Raw genomic sequence first — 22070 nt, forward strand, 5'->3', positions numbered from 1 at the left:
GTTCATAGGTGTGTACTAGGCTAATGGCCCTGGAGCCTTTACAACCCTAGCCCATAGGATTACCCTGGCATCGTGCAATCCAACCTTAGTTCCAAGTGCCTCTGTCAAGTAGAGCCACTGGAGTGATCCCCAGGGTGAATTTTCTATTTCTCATCCAATCATCAAGATTTCTCTTGAACAGGCGCAGTGAGGTTCTCTGTTTGACATGTATGGGAAGTCTATTCTATATCACGGGCAGTCTCTGGGTTATAAACCTGTCCCTCCAGCACATTCTGTTGATTGTGGTAATGAGGTTGAGGTCTCTGGAGCATGTGGTGCAGAGGGATTGGGATTTCTTTATATGTAGCATTTCTAACAGAGCTGGGACAGACATGGCTTTTTAAGTCCAGCAGAGATCGCCCCTAAGTAAGTGATATGAGACAGAGAATAGTTGGAGTTTTTTTGAGTCTGTCCATATAGGACAAATGTTTAAGGCCTAGGATCCTCTTTGTGAGGTACTTTTATGGCCTCTTGAGTTGTTGCAGGTCTCTAGTGAGGTACATGCCAAATGGGGCATTGTACTCAATGATTGGCCTAATAAGGGAAGAGTAGAGGGAGACAATGACCTCTTTCTTCCTGGATGCAAAACCCTTAGTAATGAGATGTGCCACATAGAAGGACTTTCTGACCACAGTGGCAATGTGGTGGTCAAAAGAGCGGTTGCTGTCAACCTGTGTTCCCATCTCTTATAACACCTTCTGTGTTCTGTGGACTACCATCAATGTGGTAATTCATGGGAACTGGGTTTTTCCCAAAGTGGATGATGACACATTTTTTTGGCATTGAGCTTAAGACCATGGTTCTGACACCAGTCGTTGGTCTCAGTGAGGCCTTTCTGTAGTATGTCAGCATCACTTCGGGAGTTAATAATGGCTTCCAACTTGCAATCGTCTATGAACTTTGTCAGCCAGAGTCCCTTTGTGTTGGCCCGAACTTCTGAGAAGTAGATACAAAATAGGAGAGGACCCAGGACCGATCCCTGTGGGACTCCACTCATGACTGGTCGCCAGTCTGACTTGCAGTCAGCTACTTTCACACTGTGGGTTCTATCTGTGAGTCAGGTTGCAACCCACCTAGTGATATAGGGGTTGATGCCTATCTTAGTGAGTTTTTCCTATGATTCCTGAGTGGGGTATGGTATCAAAGGCCTTTGCCAGATCAAGGTAGGCTGTATGAACCATCTTGCCTTCATCCACAGCTCTGGTGACTGACTCAAAGAAGTCAACAAATTTGAGCAAGCATGACCTACCCTTCACAAAACCAAACTGTGTGGGATCCAGAGATTGGGGATTCCCCTATATCCTTGTTTATTAGGTCCATGATGATATGTTCCATAGCTTTGCATGTCAGACTTGTCAGGCTAATGGGGCAATAGTTCCAAGGTTCTGCAGTTGCTCCTCCTTTGTGGAGAGGGATGACTATAGCAGTGTGCCATTTGGTAGGGACAAAGCCTGGGGTGAGGCTGTGATTGAACAGGGCACACAGGCGAGGTACCAGTTCACTCTGTAGTTCATGTAGAACACAGCCAGGGATATTGTCAGGTCCCATAGAAGCTGTATTCTTGGCCTTGGACAATGCTATTTTAACCTGTGCAGCAGTAATACTGTGTGACTGGCAATCTACTGGTATTGTGATTGGTCCTTGGGGGGGTAAAGTTGGCACTGAATCTGTCAGCCAATATATTGGCAATATCTGGGGTCTATATCATATAATCGACATTTCAAAACATCGAAGCACCTTTACTCTATACGAAAACGTCGAACGCTGACTTTGTCCAAGGGAAGAAATCGGAAAGCCAACAGACAACACAACATAAAACTAATTAGGAAAGAAATCAGTGTTTTGGCCATTCGACAAAGTCAGTGTTCAACATTTTTGTGTCGAGTAAAGGTGCTTCAACATTTTGAAATTTCTATTATATAATATAGACCCCAATATCTCTTGGCTCAGTATAGGAGGTACCATTGTGCAGTAGGTAGGTGAGTCATTTAAGAAAGTTATGGTTTGTTGTTCTGTACTCAAGCATTGTCCCGATACAGTTACACATGGCTTGATTGTGAACATGAGTTTTTAATACTTTTTTATATCAACTCATTGTATCAATTGTTTTTATTTCAAAAACTAATTTTTTGCTACTATCCTTGCTAGTTGAGTTGCTGGTTATTTAACTTGCTGTAGTTACCATAATATTCCTTATTTTTTAGTCTCTTTAAACTCTGATTGTATCTACAATACCTAAAACAGTACTGATTCGAATTCTACTGTACTTAATTTGTTCCCATGCTCACAGTATATAGTTCTACTGTACTTAATTTGTTCCCATGTAACAGTATATAGTTCTATTGAACGTCATTTGTTCCCATGCTCACAGTATATAGTTCTACTGTACTTAATTTGTTCCCATGTAACAGTATATAGTTCTATTGAACTTCATTTGTTCCCATGTTCACTGTATATAGTTCTTCTCTACTTATTTTATTCTCATGTAACAGTATATAGAATGTGTTCCCATGTAACAGTATATAGTTCTACTGCACTTAATTTGTTCCCATGCTCACAATATATAGTTCTACTGTACTTAATTTGTTCCCATGAAACAGTATATAGTTCTACTGTACTTAATTTGTTCCCATGTAACAGTATATAGTTCTATTGAACTTCATTTGTTCCCATGCTCACAGTATATAGTTCTACTGTACTTAATTTGTTCCCATGTAACAGTATATAGTTCTATTGAACTTCATTTGTTCCCATGTTCACTGTATATAGTTCTACTGTACTTAATTTGTTCCCATGTAACAGTATATAGTTCTATTGACCTTCATTTGTTCCCATGCTCACAGTATATAGTTCTACTGTACTTAATTTGTTCCCATGTAACAGTATATAGTTCTATTGAACTTCATTTGTTCCCATGTTCACAGTATATAGTTCTTCTCTACTTATTTTATTCTCATGTAACAGTATATAGAATTTGTTCCCATGTAACAGTATATAGTTCTACTGTACTTAATTTGTTCCCATGCTCACAATATATAGTTCTACTGTACTTAATTTGTTCCCATGAAACAGTATATAGTTCTACTGTACTTAATTTTCTCCCATGCTCACAGTAGATAGTTCTGCTGTACTTAATTTGTTTCCATGCTCACAGTATATAGTTTTCTGTTGTGCTTTTTCCCCACTGACTGTACTCAATTCATTCCCATACTTACAATATTACCTTTCTTACTGTGGCTAAATTTCTAACTTTGCTTAACTTGTTGCAGTGCATTCAGTACTTATTTCCTTTGTTCTTGCAATTTCACCAGAATGCTGCTGTGTAGATGGAATATGTATCCCTAAGAGCTTAAAGTATTGCTGCTGCTATATTTTCTGTAATTCTGCATGCATTGTTGCTGTTGTTGAATTTCTTTTTGTGCGTTGCTTGCTTCAGTGCTTTCTTAAGAGTTTTATTTAGCTAGTCAGCACTGTGCTAATCCGTTTTACACCTTGCATCTTTATTTATTTGAATTAACTTACTATGTTGTCTGCCTATCTAACTGAAGTTAGTGTGCAGATTTACTGGTGTGTTGCCTCTCTGTAGTTTTTGATTAGCTGTCTGTCTAGCTGATGCTCCAGGGCTGATTTTTCATACTATCCTTGCTAGTCAAGTTAATGATTGCAATAGTTCCTGATTTTTCTTGTATTACTTACTTAGTGGTCTGCCCCAATTATTACAAATACTGTACCTTACTTAATGTACTTGATCTTTTACTGTGCTTACTGGTTATCTGTGCAGATGAGATACTGTTTGCCTCACAATGTTCTTAAGTTCTTTCTGTAGCCAGTGTGTTCACTAGCTTTATTGAAAAGGTTGTGTTTTTCTGACTCTCTGTAGTTAGTATTTTTACTAGGTGTATTGTAACTAGCCGATACCGCCCTGGAATCTTTATTATTATAACTAGCTAAATCCCTGTCACTCTCATCATACCTTTTTTGTAACCAGTTGAACCACTACCACTGTCCTCGAAACACTTACCTTCCTAGGTCACTACTTCTTGCTCCAATTTAATCTGTACTCCCAATTGTCCTTACAATCTGATTATAATACACTAACCCATAAGCTATTTAAATTAACGTAACCTTATTATTACCCGTTATATCAGTGTTGTATAGTCCTTATCTGTTTCTGCAACAAGGATTATCAGTTTGTATTCCATTCTGTGGCCAGCCTATTTCTGTCTATCATGTTGAGGCAGTGTTGCAACTGCTTTGTTCTTACAGATAACCCATTATTCCTAACAAATGCAAATACAGTTTGCAAAAGGGATAGATGTTTTTTTTCAGATTAGAGTCTTACCTCCCTTTCACTATCAGCAAGTGTTGGTAAGCATTCTTCCTGTATTACATAGCATTCCTACAGTAAATCAACATATGATCAGGTTGTTAAGAAATGCTTACTATACTTCCAGGCCTCTCACAAACAAGTGTCAGCAACCTGTACACAGTGTATACCCACACCTGCATCCTCACCTGCATCTATGAAGAATCATCAGTGGTGCAAGCGTATGTCTCTTAGGGCTGTAACCTCGCATGGTAAAGTCCTATTTATTGATTAGGCCTGCAGCTTCACATAGTAAACTCCTATTTATTGATGACTCTATGGTAAGGCACACAGATTCTAATCTCACCAGACATGACAAGGAGAGGGTGAGATGTGCCAGAGTTTTCAGTGTGACTGCACCCCTTAGATCCTTCGGCCCTAAGTATGAGTATGACCTTGTAGTTGTCCATGTTGGCAGTCACTGTCCTAAGTACTCTTCCCTGTGGGAGATAAACAGAGACATAATGGAACTCTCTATTTTAAGCAGCACTATTGTGCCATTGTCAAGAAAGATGCCATAATACAAGGACAAATAATCGTCTTTTATGACTGGCAAAATAACTGGTGCCATTACAGGAAGATCCATTCCAGTTTCATCATGGGAGGATATGGATGGATGGCTAATATTTACCAGAGATGGACTTTACCAGAATGGACTGCACATCTCCCCGCATGGATTTTACATACTGGTTAGAACTTGTGCAGCCCACATTGTGACTGTTTTAGGCAGAGTCCATCTACTGGATGTACAAACAAAGCAAATTCCAGTTCAGCCTATATCAACATGTCCCTGCTTAGTGATTAGATATTTTAATAAGGAAAAGCACAAGGCTGACTTCCTGGCCATTGAGCATATCCTTATTTGCACTGTTACTGAAATGAGGTATCATTGAATTTATAACATTCCCTTATGCTTGGGTCCAGAGCTTACTGTTCATTCAAAACCACCAGAAGCTGTAGGGTGTGTGTCTTTATAATCTTATCCACTTGATATCAACCTTGAACCACCCAATGTCCTGTTCACTTAAAACAAAACCAAGGATCATATACTTGTGAGTCAATGTCCCCCTTCTATGTCTCATGCTAATCATATTTTATATCTAAATTACTTGGAAAAGCTGTATATTCAACCCATTGCACTGCTTCTAGATGAGTTTAACTACCCTCCCTTCAACTGGCATACCAATACCCCAAATAAATTTGCACAGAGTTTTTTAGATTTTGTGACAAAATCATATACCACCCAAATGTGGGCACAAATCTTCTCAACATTGTCTTTACTAATTTTGCCTACAGTTGCACCCGACCATGTGCTCCCCCACCTATTAAGCCTGACCACAAGACTATCTTCTCACTCAGAAATAATATTACCCCCCCCCAAAGTCCTACTATATTCAGAGACTACTCAAAAGCAAAAACTTTTATTGTTTTTGGATAACCTAGATAAACTTCAAAATGGCTCACCCCACCCTCTATTAATCCGCTAGCCAAAGAAATGGCATTTACCTCTGATTACTACTCCTATCTTAAAAATTATACTTTGGGGGTATCCATTGTCATATACCATAAACATATTAGGAAATTCAGGAAGAAACTGTTACAGTGGAGTTCTCATATAAAGAAAGCATATAAAAGAAAAAAAAATCTACTCCCTTTATATAAGTAAACCTCTTCCCTGCACTACAATAAGGGATCTAAAACAGGTTGCCAAAAATCTCACATACACAATTAGAAAATTTAGATCTACCTATGAATTAATATGTCCCACCAATGCCAAAAACCACCATAAAGTTCTCTTTAATTATAGCGGGTACCTCACATTGTAACACCCAGTTCTGCTCAGAACTAATGACTAAATGTTCTGTTTACTTTGATCTTGAGATCACTGCCAACCTCCTTACTGAAAGATCCATTGTTTTACCATACATACCTCACTCTTAGTTTTAACTAATGATAGTCAAGTAGCTGGTGCAGAGGTTAAAGTTGTGAGCTGGAGTTCCCATGGTATAGGGTGTGATATCCCACAGCACTCATTTGCCTTCTGTGTGGCCTTGAGCAAGTTATTTAACCAGACATTGCTCCACAACTGCCCCTGAAAAAGGACTGTGTGTTCAGCGGGCCTACCAGATTGACAGATAGGTATTATTATTATTAGCTGTTACTTTCCTGACCACACATGCCCTACTATTTCTGTTAAACAAGTCCTATCATCACTATCAAAGACCAAGCACAACATTTTTCATACACATGCCTGGCTGCTTTCTACTCCCTTATGATCCATTTTAAGCCTAGCCAGTGACCCCATGTGAGAATCAAACCTTACACCTTGTGTCTGTAAGGGAAATACTTTTACCATTATGCCAACCTCCTATATGCTCATATATATGTAATACAAGCAGAAGGCTGTAAGTGAAAGTGGAAATGGATGATGATGATGCAAAGGGCTGAGGTGTTGAGATGTAAGAAGAGAGTAGGATTTTGGATGCAGGTCTGTAAAGATAACACCAACAATCATATAGAATATTATATTCATAACATAGCAGAAAGTATTCTAAGAACTAAGCCAACACATGCATGGAGAAAGGTGATTTTAATAACAGGGATGACTACAAGTAGGGGTGTAGAAAGTAGTCAGTAGTGGTTGGAATTTAATGGAGAAAATTAACAAAGGAAGCAAGGCTTGGGGAACAAATAACTAGAGAAAGGAAAGGTAATAAAGTGGAGATAATAGAGTGGAATGAGGTTAAGCAGAAGTTTGGGCTGTAGGCTAGAGGCTACATTTTCTACCAGGAATTCATAATGAGAGTATAGGCAAAAAGAAAGGGAGGGGAGATCGTTAAATGAAAGGGTCTATATCAGCATTTCGAATGCTGACAATATCAAATATGATATGGTCGCGTCAAGAATGCCGAAAGTGCAGAACATCGTCCGGGTAAATGGAAATCTCCATAAGGGGAGATTTTCATTTACTTCAATGTAGTGCGGTCTTAGAGTTGGTATATTTAAGTAGGGGGCGGGCAGGGGGGCTTGCCCCCCTGCCTACACCCTTTAGTTTCTTTTTTTGTTTTTTTGTTTTATCGGCCTTCGAAAATTTCATAGGCCGATCATTTCAGTTCGACATTTAGTGCTTCGACTTATTAAATGTTCAAAATGCTGATATAGACCCAAATGAAAGACTAGCAATGGTAGTGTTTTAGTTGAGTCTAGAAAAATGGATAATTAGCAGGGCATATAAAATGCTGCATGATAAGAGATGGAGATTAGAAAAGGTTATGAAGAAAGGATGGAAAGACACTATATAAATGAATAATGGGAGGACATATATGTGACTCACACATATACAACAAAGTCAAGAAAGAAGAAGATTTACAATTTTTGCTTGGAAGTGTTTCCATTGGTATTATTCTACCTCAAGCAGACTTCAGAGAATTTTTCCTCAGGTAGACAGCAAATGCTGGAGGCATGATGGAAAAGAAAGTATAATTGGGTACATGTTTTTTGGGAATGCCACAAGTTGTCAGATTTTAAAAAATTCCTACAGAATACTTTGTCAGAAATCTTAAGGGAGCAAATAGTTGTAAGTAAAGAAATGATTCTTCTGAGCTGGCATATAGGTTCGGATTTGGCCAGACATAATATGGCCTTACTAAGTTTAATGTTCTTGCCTACCAAAAAACAGTTACTAGAAAATTAAAAATCAAAATCTAAACCAGCTTCAACTGAAGGACTGAATATTGCAAAAGAACTGGAAATGAGATCTCTAGAAAAAGGAAGATGCAAATTGCATATAAATAAATAGCATTTGTTGGGAGCAATACATGCAGAATTGTAATCAGGAGGATTGAAATTTAAGAGCAAGCAGGAAATGAACAATTTATGCAATGTTAGAGTAAACAAAACTTTTTAAATTTTATACTACCTAAAAATAACAAAATAAATGTTTGCATGGCTTGCTTGCTTTTCTATTGCTGTACACATACATATATAACTTTTTAATGCCATGCTTAATAAAGATGTTTTAAAAATATATTATTTTCAAGTATTTATGCAAACATTCTCATCCATAACTGGAAATTGTATCTGCTTACCTCAGAAAGCTGCTGTCCCAACTTGCTGAGTAACACCACTTGTTTATTTTTTGTCACACTTTGACCACTGATTTATAGCTGTTAATGTAAATAAATGTAATCCATCTAGCAATCAAGTTAGAATCAATAATTGTCTTGTTATTGATTATGTACAGTTTGAATCTCACGTGTAATTCTGGAAATATCCTAAGTCAACATAATGCCTTTCTACATATTTTATGTACTTATTTAAAAAATGACTAGGGCTTATTCTGCCACCATTCCTCTGATCCATAAGCAACACATATTTTTATTAGCAGGGGTGTTTGAGACATTCCTCCTAATGTCTTTTCTATTAGTATCAGTACTTGGGAAATTATTTGAAGTTTGTCTTTTAGATATTTGGTGTGGGATAACCACCTTACTTGTATGGAAAAAATATATTTCTAAATAGGTCTGAGTAGTTAACGTTTCCAAGTTAAATTGTTACAGTTTACCATTTCCTTAAGTTGAAAATCACAAGCTAATATTTACTCAGGTTTATTGTTAATCTATGTAAATGTAAACATTTTTCTATGCAAGCATTCTGCCTCTTAAGTGCTTCCAAAGATGCTTCCAACAGCACTGGCTAATCTACAAATCTTATTGGAACATTCCTAGCTAACTCACATATGACTAACATTAGGTTGACAATTGTTTTCACAAATCAAATTTTGAATGGATGTCATATGATTTTGGAGGTTAGAGTTCAAATGGTACTGACTGATAGCTGTATGATAAAAGTTCTGAAAATGTTAACTTTTGGCACTGTATTGGGTGTGTGTTTAAAGTAATGCAAAAAAAAGTACTTTTATTATGTCTTAGCAACTTTATAGTTGTTTATTTCACGGGATACTTATTTTTAACTCTGGACTCTGTATTTCATTTCTGAAGGAATTGTTTTCTGTTTTCTTCAAATGATGTACAGCAATTGATTGTAGAGTATTCTTCCATTGCAGGTTAGAGTTAGTGGTGAGAGAAGAAAATGGCTTCTAGTGAGATTTTGAAGGTTGCAAGGGAGAAGGACCTGACTGTGATGTCTAGTTAGCTGCAGTAGGTTTTCTACCATGCAATGAGCATGTTTAATGCACATTTGCAAAATATGTGTGTTTAAGGTATAATAAATGAAATACCTGCAGGCACCAGGGATTGTTTTCACGATGAGTGGCCTGTCCATGAGTAATTATCTGAGTTGCCATGCTCCCATGCACCAGACATTTCATTCATTACTCCACAGACCTATATAAATGTGAAGGGTATAATAATCATAGGTTAACCCTTTTGATTGTTGAGTACTTAATTACACACAAACACACACACACACACACACACACACACACACACACACACACACACACACACACACACACACACACACACAATTTACATTCATACATTACCTTATTCATATAGGTATGTTTATAAAACAAAGAAAATCACATTTACATAAGCTAGTACCCACTCTTTCTGCATCACCATAATTGTAGTACTTTTTTTTACTACCGCTATCATAGAGACGTCCTTTTGGTATTTTGCCCTTTTTTCCCCAAGAGACATTTTTTTTATTATTGTCAGGGGTGGCACTTGAAGGTGCAAGAGGCAGGCTGGTATGGGGGAAGGTTACAATCAATTGAACTAACTATGTATTGTAATGATTAGACATTATTTTGGGGTAAAACATATACAAATGTGTTTTTTATTCTTTGTGATGTTTACGGAGAATGAGTTGTACAACAAAACAAATGTGGGGGACCTGTGCACCACTGATACATGTAAGGGTGCTATATTCTAACAACAGGTCCATGTACAATAAACCAGGCATCATTTTGGACTTTTGCAGGATTTTAGCATGTGTTTTATTATGCAGATCCAGACAAGGATGGTTGAAATTGTTGGTCCCTTGGCTAATGGCTACTATATTCCCACGGTTCTACATAATTATTCATTGCTCAATGATGGCAAGATCATGGGTGTGTTATGATATGTTGCCACTCTTTTATTTATTTATTACTTATTTGGTCACAGAGGCTCTTCCCACCACTGTAATTCCCTTCACCAATTAGGCTGGCTCGAGCTACCTAATTTCCTAACTTATACCCAACTTATCCAAGCACATAAACTCATTCATAACCCATCTCTTTGCCACTCCCTAGCAAACACCTTTGAAATGCACAAACCAGATCGACTCCTGAGATCAAATTGTCAAAACCTTATTAAATTGCACAAACCCATACGTCCAGCTGGGAACCACCTCATGTCCTTCTCTCTAGCTCACCTTTGGAACTCTCTCCCTTCTCCCATCCACACCACTAGCAGTCTCTCCTTGTTCAAAACCTCACTGCACTCACACCTTACTTCACAATGGAAATGCTCTTACTCCCATCCTACCTAATTCTGACTACACTTTCTACCTACATTTCCATACTCTTGTGCCTACCTCTGCCTCCTTAGTTTCTCCACCACTAGGGATGCATATGACCAACGACTAATAATTACCTTATGCTACAAAAAAATAAATCTGATGCAATTCTTGAAATTGAAAATTGTGTTGATTTGTTCTTTATCATCACTGTAATGTTTATTAGAAATGTGTACTAAAGATTTGTTCTTTTTGTGTACTATGTATTTGTATTTTTCTGGAGCTTTTCTCCCCAGGACTCCATTGAAAATGGACTCCTTGAGGTCCAGTGGACTACCCTGGTAAACAAACTGCAAATAAATAAATAATAAATAAACTGTTTTTGGGTTTCCTGGCTGGTTAGTGTTTGAAATTTCAGCATATGGGTCAGTGAGGAGTCTATGACTTGTACAAACATCCATTATATTAGGTTTTGTCTTGGATCAGGTAGTTACTTCTGCTAGCTATTATTTTGGGGAGACTGTTGTTGCTGAATTCATTTCTGATTTGATGGTTGAACCCATCACATGGCTGGAGCATCACCTTGTTCATTTTGCAGTTGTATTACTCTAGTTATAGCCCCTGAAATGAACTACATGAGTGTAGGAATTTGCATGCTGTAAGTGATAATAGGGTTGCTCCTGTCTTCCACTGGTTCCTTTTGTTGCCTCATGCAGTTGGCCCACATGGGCTGCTAAGTGCCTGTAATAGGGTCATTTGATATATAGTGGACTTACTTTCTGTATTCCATATTGGCTCAGTTCCTCTTCCACCATGTGATTCTTGGTTTGATGCAGAGCTCTATGCACTTAGCAGACAAGAGTGGAGGCTCAAGTGTAAATGGAGATGTACTGGTTTCTTTAATGCCAAGCTTTTACTTGATAAGAATATGTTGTTTACCATGCAATGATATCCCATAAAAATGCAGTGTTTCTGTCCATACTGATCTCTAAGCAACTATCTGCACCTTTCTCAATAGTTAACAGGCTGGTTAATTTAGCCTGCATCTCCAGAGGTAAAGTGCATTCTTCTGAGGGGCGTGAATTGACTGCTGAGTCCTTTGCAGCTATGCTGGCATACTGAGGCCAGTTTCTTCCTCCATGTTGATTTGCTGGGCCATTTATTTTTTCAGTCATCACTTCTTTAAGTGGTGATGTTTTTCCAGCTATGCTAAAGAAGGCTTTGGTAACCTTCACCTTGAAGAAGCACTGTCTTAGCTCGGATGACTTTGATCTTTACAGCCCCACCTTGAGCATTTCATTTATTGTTTTTTGAGAGATTAATCTCTAATATTTCATTTACTGGTATGATTGTTGAGAGACTATTTGCAGTTTGATTCAAATCTACAGAAATATTGGGCACATACATCACAACCTGTCTGAGAAATTTGGATAAAGTTTAAAATTATGGGGGTACAAAAGATGAAAAAATAGGGAAACATTTTAAATATTGCTGTTATAAACTTAAAAAATTGCTAGAATAACCAGATTTGTGTTAACATGATTTTTCTGAAGGATATAAAGCAATAAACTCAAATGTTTCTTAAAATTCAGTGACTTCAATCATACCTTTTAGCTGTACAGATTTTCACAGAATGTTCAGATTTTTGCTTCATATTTTTGGTCTTTTCTCATAAAATTGTGGTTTTCTGGCTAATCACTGACAAATCATTGAGGAGTGAAGTCAGAAAATAATGAAATAATTTTGAGTTTCAGACTTCACACCTTTCATAAAATTCATGCCAATGCAAAAACTGTTATTCTATCAACTTACTAAGTTTGTAAGAGCAATATTTATAAATGTTCCTTATTTTTGGGCCTTTGTCCCTTCATTATTTAATACTTTGTCTAGGTTTCTTGCACTAAGAGGTTGAAAGGTATGACTTCAATCCTCAGTGATTTGTCAGAAAACCACAAATGTTACATGGGATAATCCAAAAAATATAAGGCAAAAATCTAAAATGTTAAGAGGTATAACTGGGCTTATGACCCCTTCCATCCTGAATTCCCTAGATATAGTACTCCAATGAAGATGTTAGCCAGGGATGGTGTACAAAATAAATGAACCCATCTTTGGTCATTTATTTTTTATTACTGTACTCAGTTGTTTATTATAATACTCAGTCCTTACCCCACTACTGAATGATCTTTTAATGGTGAGGAATTAGGTGTAATTATTCTGCCTTGGTCTTCCTTGTCCTCTCCTCAGCATTTGATATCATAGACCATGACATCTGCTGACATATTTTGTGACATCAGGTATTGTTCTGAATTTCTTTGCCTTCTACCTCTCTAGATGCAGTCAACAAGTAATAACTAGACTTAATACTTTGTCCAGTTGTCCTGTAACTTCTTTTGTCCCTTAGAACATGATTCTAGCTTCTTTACCATTGTGTGTGTATATATATATATATATATATATATATATATATATATATATATACAGCCACTTGCATTACCGTACACCTCAGACAGAGACCAAATGAATGAATAAATACATTGAAAAGTAATAGGCTAGAACTGCATCTCAGCTTGCTGCTGTCACAAACATACAGTGGAACCAATTACAAACCCCCTCTGCCCTCTCAACGTCTTAGCTCAAACCAGAGACAAAGACCCAAATATCAGGAACAGTTTTCATATGTTTTTTCTGGCAGGTTCATAGGTAAGCACTAGGGTACCTGCCGTGGCCTTGTGAGGAATTTTAAGCCTAGCCAATTTCCCTTTTTTGTACTTTTATATAATTTTGAATGCTACCAGAATCAAGAGCTTTGCATTAGCAAGCATTTTCTAAGGATATAGTCTGAAAGTTATACCTGTCATTATTTAATGATGCTGTCCACCTCAATGTGGTAGAAAATTACAGATTTTATAAGGAATGCACAAAAATATCCCTGAACTGCTTTGTTCAAGAATTCTAGACAAAGCTAAAAAATAATGAAGGATTTAAGACCCACATTTTAAATACCATTTTCTTTAAACATCTTTATTAAATTATCACTGGTGACACAGGCAAATTTACATTTATACAAAAGTAATCAAATTGTATTGAATTAACATTAACAAACATTATACTGCACATATATTGCTATATATCATGTAACCTCAGCAACATTACATACATTATTCTATTCCTTCCTCTTCTTTTTAACCAAGAAACATCTTTATTAAATCATTACTTATGTCATAAGCAATCATACATTTATATAAATGAAAACAAACCACACAGGTGCAATCCTAGCTGAAAGCATTTTACATCACAAACCATACTGACACACTCCCAGTTGCAAACATTATACACCACTTATAATCTACCCAGTCATTTTCAGTCAAACATTACATAGCTCATTTAAGTCCTGCCTTCTTTCAAATCTCATTCCTCCTCTATACATATTGCACCCACAATTCCCATTTTTTTCTATGTAGTTTGCTTCTGTCATTTTCTAAATATCTCAATTCCAGTTGTTTTATCTGCTACTAGATTCACTACTTCTAATATAGTTGGTTTAGATTCTTTTATCTATTTGCTAACTAGGTAAAAAAACTTATGTAGAAAATATCCATTTTCAGGGGTAACCCAGGAGTACTGTCTGACTTGTTCAAAGGTACACAGTAAGTAGATGGAGGTGGAAGGATTCAAACCCTATACGTTTGACTACAGGAAGCAGTTAATAGTTAATAGCTCTGAGTCTTAAGTGATTGGTAACTCTAATTAACTTGAAATGCATTTTCTGAACAATAACACTGAACCTCTAATGACTAGCGTTATTGACTCATTGTTGCCCTCAGAGATTTTATCAAAAAATGAAAACATTAAGGAGGGTCTGGCAGCTAGTACAGTGTAGGCGCTATGCTCTTAATGAGTTTCCTGTAGTCAATGGTATAACGTTTGATTCTTTCTAAGTCCATTTGCATACTGTGTGACTTTGAGTGAGCCACTTAACCAAACAATGCACCTGGGACATAGTGACATATATTTTTTGAGTAATAACTGTGATTGATATTACTGACTGTAATCCATATTGACTTTCCTGAATTTTTTGCAATCATCCTTACATCCATACTGGACATACTTTGACTTAGGAATGGGGTCCACTCCCATCATGGTATTAGAAACCCAAAAGACTTGGATAAATTAAAAAGAGAAGATATCAATGAAATCTACACGTGTGTTTAGATGTTACCAGTACATGTAACTACATACGAATTGCAGAAGGAGTCATTGCGGGTGCTGCATACAGCACTTCTGGCTGACATCAAAGATTAAAACAATACTAATTTCATGAACTTTTATCATAATTTGACTTAGAAATGGGACCGAGATTTGGAGAAATTAAAAGAGGACATCATTCTGGAACTGGAGGCAATCATCCTGGAACTGCAACTGTAATCCAGTTAATATATAATGATTATTGAGGGACTGGAGGCAGAAACACACACACACACACACACACACACACACACATGCACGCACGCACGCACACACGCACATGCACATATACACATGCACAAACTCTCTCTCTCTTCTGCAAAACATGAATCTTCTCATGCAGGTCCTGTGTTTGCATATACTAAAAGCAAAGAAGTGCACCGAGCTCATGCTCTAAAAACAAATCTCTCAAGTTCTGATTTATGTACTGAAGCAAAATAGCAAAATGTATGCTGACACAAATCTCCTATACTTCAGCCTGCTTGTTCAGGCTTAGATGGGGCTGGTAGATGCAGGTGGGGCCAAACTTCTTTGTGATTGGTTGAATATCCATGCTGCATGACACTGTGAATCTTCTTTTCTTTGGCAGCAGAGCTGCATAGCATTTCACCTCCAGGCTGGGCCCTGTAGTCAGCTGCCTAGCACACCTAGTGCTGGATCTTGACCTGCTGTAATATTGGTATATCTAGCCCTGTCAAATGAGGTAGCCACATTGCATAGCATACTGGATCAATTGTTAAAATCTATGCTTAATAGATCTAGAGTCTGAGGGTCATCTCCCATTACTGACTATGGTTTCTGTGGAGTTTGCATGTTCTTCCTGCGTCTGCATGTTTTCTTTTTCTGGCTATTCCATTTTTCAACCATATCGCCTCTCCAAAAAAAAATAGGCTGGTTGATTGGCTCTTCTAAAGTGTCCATGTATATTACATTTGAACTTTACCTTGTATCCTGGTTTGTAGCTGAAAAGGGTCCAAGATGATCAGTTCACTTAGCCAATTAAACACGAGTAAATTAAACATTTAATTTGACAAAAAGCAGTTTTGGTCCCCTTTATCTGAAAGAGCTCAAAAGAGCTTCAGGTCACAGTGATATCTTTTAGGCCCTTGTGATTTTCATTTCTGGGATTATTGATGATTTCTAGGTTGCATTTTGATGCATGTGGTGATCATTCTTTTTTGCAGACACCTTGTTTCATAAATATTGTATCTCAATGGGCTAAGTAGTCGATCACTCTTCAGCTTCAGGATATCACTGAATGATTACATTTTTATTTTAGTTTATATTTTTTAAGATTTTGTTTGGTTATTTATCATTGCACTATGCAATAATCTTTAATAAATGTGAATATGTTTTTGAATTTTGAATATGAATTCATAAGAGAAGAGTCTACTAAAGCCAACTATATTATGAACTCTGAGTGAAAATGCTGTCATTCTGATTAAGAAAAATTTTATGTAGCACCCACTTCAATTCCATTTTTTCTGAATAACAAAATCTCTTCTAGGTCTCTGTATCTATGTGACAAGGATATCTCAGTCCAAGACATGCACCAGAAGGCAAATGATCTGTAATATGGAGGAAGCTGGTACCAACTTTGAATTAATTATCAAAATCAAATCAACTGAATGTATTAGCAGCTCATGCAGCTTTTTATTGACTGATAAAATGCTAATTGCATTCACATTACAACTACATTATGACATTAGATACTTTCCTTGAATAAAGTATAGCTGTACTGTTTTTTAGTTTATAACTGTACAGTTAACTCAGCAAGGTAGCACCACACCTTTTTGTAGCTTGCATCACAATTTCTCTTCCTGGGACATCTGTCATTCTTTTTCTGCTTGCATATATTTTTTTCCCTATTTTTCAGTAACAAAAATGTTTAGTGGGTTATTATTAAAAAATGGAATTTAATGAAACCGTGTCAATATATTTCACCTATTAGCTGCTAGGAAATGCTCCAGCATCCTCATAACCTTGTAAAGGATAAAGTGGATTATCAGAAAATGGATAGATGACTGGATTGATGGATGGATGAATGAAGGAGTAAGTGCTTGAAGGGTTTGGTATTACACATAAATAAATAAATAAACAAATGAATAAAAATAAACAATTAAAGTGACTCTAAAAGATTAAAGGTCACAGATTCCTTGATTGTCAGTGTATGGCAGTTCATTAAAGAGATTTTTAAACAAAACAGAACCACAGACTGCAAAGCTCAAATAATTTCTATTGAAATCTGACAGCTGTGAGATCACAAAATACAACAGGTACACATACCAATAAATATGTAAAGGGGTGGTAGGACGTCTCTCCATATAAGACTGATGTCATGAACACATTGAACTGAATGGTGAATCAGATCATTTTAAGTACAAAATGCAGGCACCCATATTTAAATATCCTAACACCATGAATAAGGTAGAAAATACCCTGGCACTTTACAAGGATTAATTTCATTTCACCTGCCCTTTTAGCTTGCTAACTATGATCTTAACGTATTCCAGTTTTACTACATTGTATACATAATTGTGCAAGGTTTCTGACATTGGTTTTCTATCACTGAGCTTTTTGCAATGTTCCCACAATGATCATGCCTCTAAAGAAATGACTTTCAAAAGAAACAGTAAGTTTGAAATTCCATTTAGCTATACTTCATAAGGCAACACCATTTCCTGATAGCCTTCATGAATGTCTGCACTTGCTAGATTCAATCTGGGCTCATTACATCTTGATGGTAAGGCAAAATCATATCATGCAGAGATCATTTTTGACTGTGTCTCTCAATGTGATGGCCACAATCAATGATTTAAATCATTTAAATCAACGTTTACTCCACATCATTGTTTATTTGTTACAAGTACATAACTATAGAACTAATTAAATAAATAAATAACTACTTCTCAAAACTCATACTACATATTACAGACACCTCAACCTTCATATAAAAAGAAATAAGCTGCTGACTGGCTTAAAAATGTGTCACATTTCAGCAAGTTGTATGTGGGAAAGCTCATTAGCACAGTTTTATTATTTTCTAAAATTTTTCTGGTACAGATCACATGCAAACACTGTTTAAAAGCAGAACTTTTAATTAGTAGTTAACCATCATTTTTAAAGTAAAATAAATAAGAGTGAAGGAGATTTTATAATGAAATGTACTATATTTTGTAAATATATATTTGAAAATTTATTGAAGATGGAGCATATGTCACATGAGATGATTTTCTTGTGTTTATGCATGTTGAATACTCTATAAATTGCATTCTAAAACATGTAACCACTTTCATCTGAAGACATCTAGAGGCATTAGACACTGATCTTGCAATGCAGTTCATGTGATGAGTATATGATGAAATAAGAAATAAAATAGTGGGACTGTAAACTAGCCTTTCCTTGCAAATTTTCTATAGATTCTGAAAGATCCCCCCTATCTAGAGACCAGAAAGATCTACCACTTTGTATCAGCTCTTCTTTTAGCTACAAATATTAAAATTAAATGAAAATCATATTCACAGTCCGGAAATGAAAGCATCTACTTATATCTGTCTACATACAATTTTGCTACTGCAGGCAAAGATCAGATCACTCTGTAAATGAGTAATTGATGTAATTACCATAATACGTACTTGTGTAATTCATGAGCAATATGTCCTCTTGTCAATAACAGTGCACTTTGCAGATTGCTGTGGCAACTTAATCCCACACTAACATGAAGAAAGGGTGGAGAATAACTTATGTAAAAGTTATTTTCTTTGCTGCATAAACATGCATGCATGCATGCATAAACATACCTCTCAACATCTCGGAGCAAAAAATTATATAAAGCTTAAAATAATAGGGCACAAAGGTCTAAAAATAGGGACACACTTTAAACATTGCTCTTATAAATTTAGAAAGTTTCTAGAATAACAGGATTTGTGCTAGCTTGCATTTTCTGAAGGATAAGAAGTTGGAAAAATCAAATGTATGTTATTTAGAGACTTCACTTTTCAGTGATTTGCCAATAACACACAAATTGTATGAGGAACAGAGCAGAAATATGAGACAGTTATGTGGACATTGTATACAAATCTGGACAGTTGAGAGATGTGTGTATAAGGTAATGTTAATACCATTTGGATGTGTCAAGTATAGACTAAGAGACATTAGTAACTCTGAAAAAAGACAATATTGCCAATAGGAGAGACATAAACAGGATTATGATGGTATAGAAGCAGTAAATTCAACAGTCATATTCTAATCTGGTCTAAATGTAGTTTAAGATTATAAATTGGTGAAAGAGGTGCAAATCATATGGAAAAGCATAGGGCTAAAGAAGTGTGTAAGAAATGACACAAGATACTGGAGTCAACACAGGTGATGTGACAACATATCATGAATGTTACCAGCTATGACAGAGCACTGCAGAGGTGGTGCTGCGGTAGCGTTGTCGCCTCACAGTAAGACGTTGTCCTATTCAATTCTCAGCTAGAGTGTCTTATGTATGGAGACATGCGTGAATGGGCGTACCTTTGTTGAAAGTTGTGCATCAGGGCCGGCAACTCTGCATGTAAAAATCTACTGCCAATCATTAGCGGACCGGAGTTCCGCTGTGGCGACCCCTAACTGGGAAAAGCCAAAAGACACAACAACAACCATCTATGACAGAGTAGTGTTGTATTATCACTTTTTATTAAGCCAACAGTCCAAACCCTGTGATCCCATTCTGTGAAATGCTCATCTCTGTCCTGCTCCTGAATGTAAACAAACAATAAACCTGTTTCAATACAACACAAACATAAAATGAACTACTCCCCCAGAAGTTTTTCCCCAATATAAACTGCTCTTCCTTCCTTCTCATCCCAACCATCCAAAAATATAATTTGTACCTGCAAATTAAGTGCTCTCCTGCTTGAAATTATAGAGAAAAAAAAACTTTCAAGGTTGAAGATATTTCTTTTCACAGGATCTGCTACTGAGTAGTTACAATCCACTACAGGGACTTCAGTATAAATAAACTGATTTGTAGCTGGAGCAGGGAAGTAAAACCAGGAGTCTGTATCAGCATTAAATAAGTCCCATCCCAACCACACTTAACATTTTTTATTGCTGAATAGTCTGAATCCTTCTTTCAGTTCACAGTACAAAACCACTTCACAAATGCTTACTTCATTTTTTTGCCAGCATTTTCTAGTCAGGAAACAATGAACTCACTTCTATTTTCATAGTACAAACAGCAGAATACTAATAGAGTGCCTTACTCTTTTACACATTTAAGCTCCTTACATACTTTGTGGGGGGCAATATAACGTATATTCACTGCTTTTGGTGTAAAACAGCAAAGTACCTACTACTAATGCTATACAGAACAATGCAATCAGATGAAAGGGTTAAGCAGTGTTCTTCAGATAGCAGTAAATAAGTTGCATGCCTGACCATTTAATTAGCTGGGTCATTACGAAAAGATAAAAACATCAAAGCCACATTTTTCTGGCATACGTTTCTTGTCCTGTATTAGCTGTTATTGCAATGCATTTCATGAGTTTTCATGGTTTGAATGACAATCTGGTGTACCCAAAGAACATGTAGCAATACTGAGAGTTGTACCTACATGTGAAGTGGGTGGCTGCATTTTGTACTTAAAATGATCTGATTCACCATGCAGTTCAATGTGTACATTACATCAGTATTATATGGTTGATTTTTAGTTACCATTCTAGTTGAATGCTTTTCCAAGAACCCCCTTTATTGGCTGTAGAGGGTACAAATACAGGAAGTGAAATGCAGTGCATGTACAGCAGAAGCCATGCTAAGTCACGATATGGTGTTACTGCTTTGTGCGCCACAAGAATTCAGGTTAGTAAGGCTCCAGGAAGGTCTAGAACTCATTTGCTCCTATTCACTATGAGTTTACTGCATTATAGTGAATTGTGTGCAATCCATTTGCTTTCATCCAGATACTACCAAGAAGACCACAGATCACCAAGATTTACACCTTGGATGTGGGCTATACATTTTGTTTTATTAACTTGATATGCCCAGGTAAGTATTATTCATTTACAGTGGTGGGTTATAGGGAAAGTTTTCTGGTTTGAATGTAGTTTTTCTAAAGTCGCTATATTAAAGGAGTCACTGAGACACAGCTGAAAACCCCTCTTAAATAATAGAAATGTCTGATAAAGCTATTTCTTCTTTAAGACATTTAGGCTACACAGAAAGTGTGTTAGTGGATTGTGGTGTCTTTTTTTTTTTGCTTTTTTGTTTCTTTTTTGGCTTCTGAAAGCAAAAAAAATCTGGCTCCTCTCATGTGAGTCATGGTGAAGAATATTATTGCAGCTGATACATGTCTTCATCTCTGAAATAACTCAGCTTATCCTCCTGGATAGTACAAACTAGTCTGAATCCATATTTATGTCAGAAGACCTACTGGTGGGAGAAAGGAGACATGCCAGGACCAAGATCAGTCTGAATATCAGTTGCATAAGAGCATTCGCACCTTCTACTTGACTATAGTAAATATTTGTTTTAAAGTCTACAACTGCAAGGAGAAGGTGCAGTCTATTTGGTTCATATCAAAATAATGATTACTGAATGAAGGAGAAAGACTGGATGTGGACAGAGTCATTTCCAGATAATGCATAGGTGTGTGTGACAGGGTATCAGTGGTTGAAAACACTCAATAGATTGAGTGATGAATAGCAAATGGAATCCAAATCTTAAACCAATAGCAACAGTTTATTTTCAGGCCCAGCTTTATGTGAGCAAGTGGTGGGCTTTTAGGGAATACCATCTCTGTCCTGCTACCAAGCTATGAAGGTACCCAGTGTTGAAGGTACCAGTCATATACTGGTTGCCTGATCAGTAATAGGATGTGCCTTAACTGATGAGGAAATTTGTTGTTGCAGTACATCTGTGCCAAACACTGCTTATTACTGTTAATACCACAGCTATCGTACCCTGACAG

General features: G+C 36.7%; 1 protein-coding gene across 1 annotated transcript in view; it reads right to left on the minus strand.

Annotated features, from left to right (window-relative positions):
• Nucleotides 1-20119, minus strand: part of LOC122791320 (intelectin-1a-like) — a 326139-nt gene extending 306020 nt beyond the window's left edge. Inside the window, exon 1 of the mRNA XM_044059028.1 lies at nt 19996-20119. The gene's annotated coding sequence lies outside the window, so the exon portion shown is untranslated. The remainder of the gene's footprint in view (nt 1-19995) is intronic.
• Nucleotides 20120-22070: the final 1951 nt, after the last annotated feature.

This window comes from Protopterus annectens, chromosome 17.part0 (genome assembly GCF_019279795.1).
Source record: "Protopterus annectens isolate FY-2018-M chromosome 17.part0, PAN1.0, whole genome shotgun sequence".
Classification (NCBI taxonomy): domain Eukaryota; kingdom Metazoa; phylum Chordata; order Ceratodontiformes; family Protopteridae; genus Protopterus; species Protopterus annectens.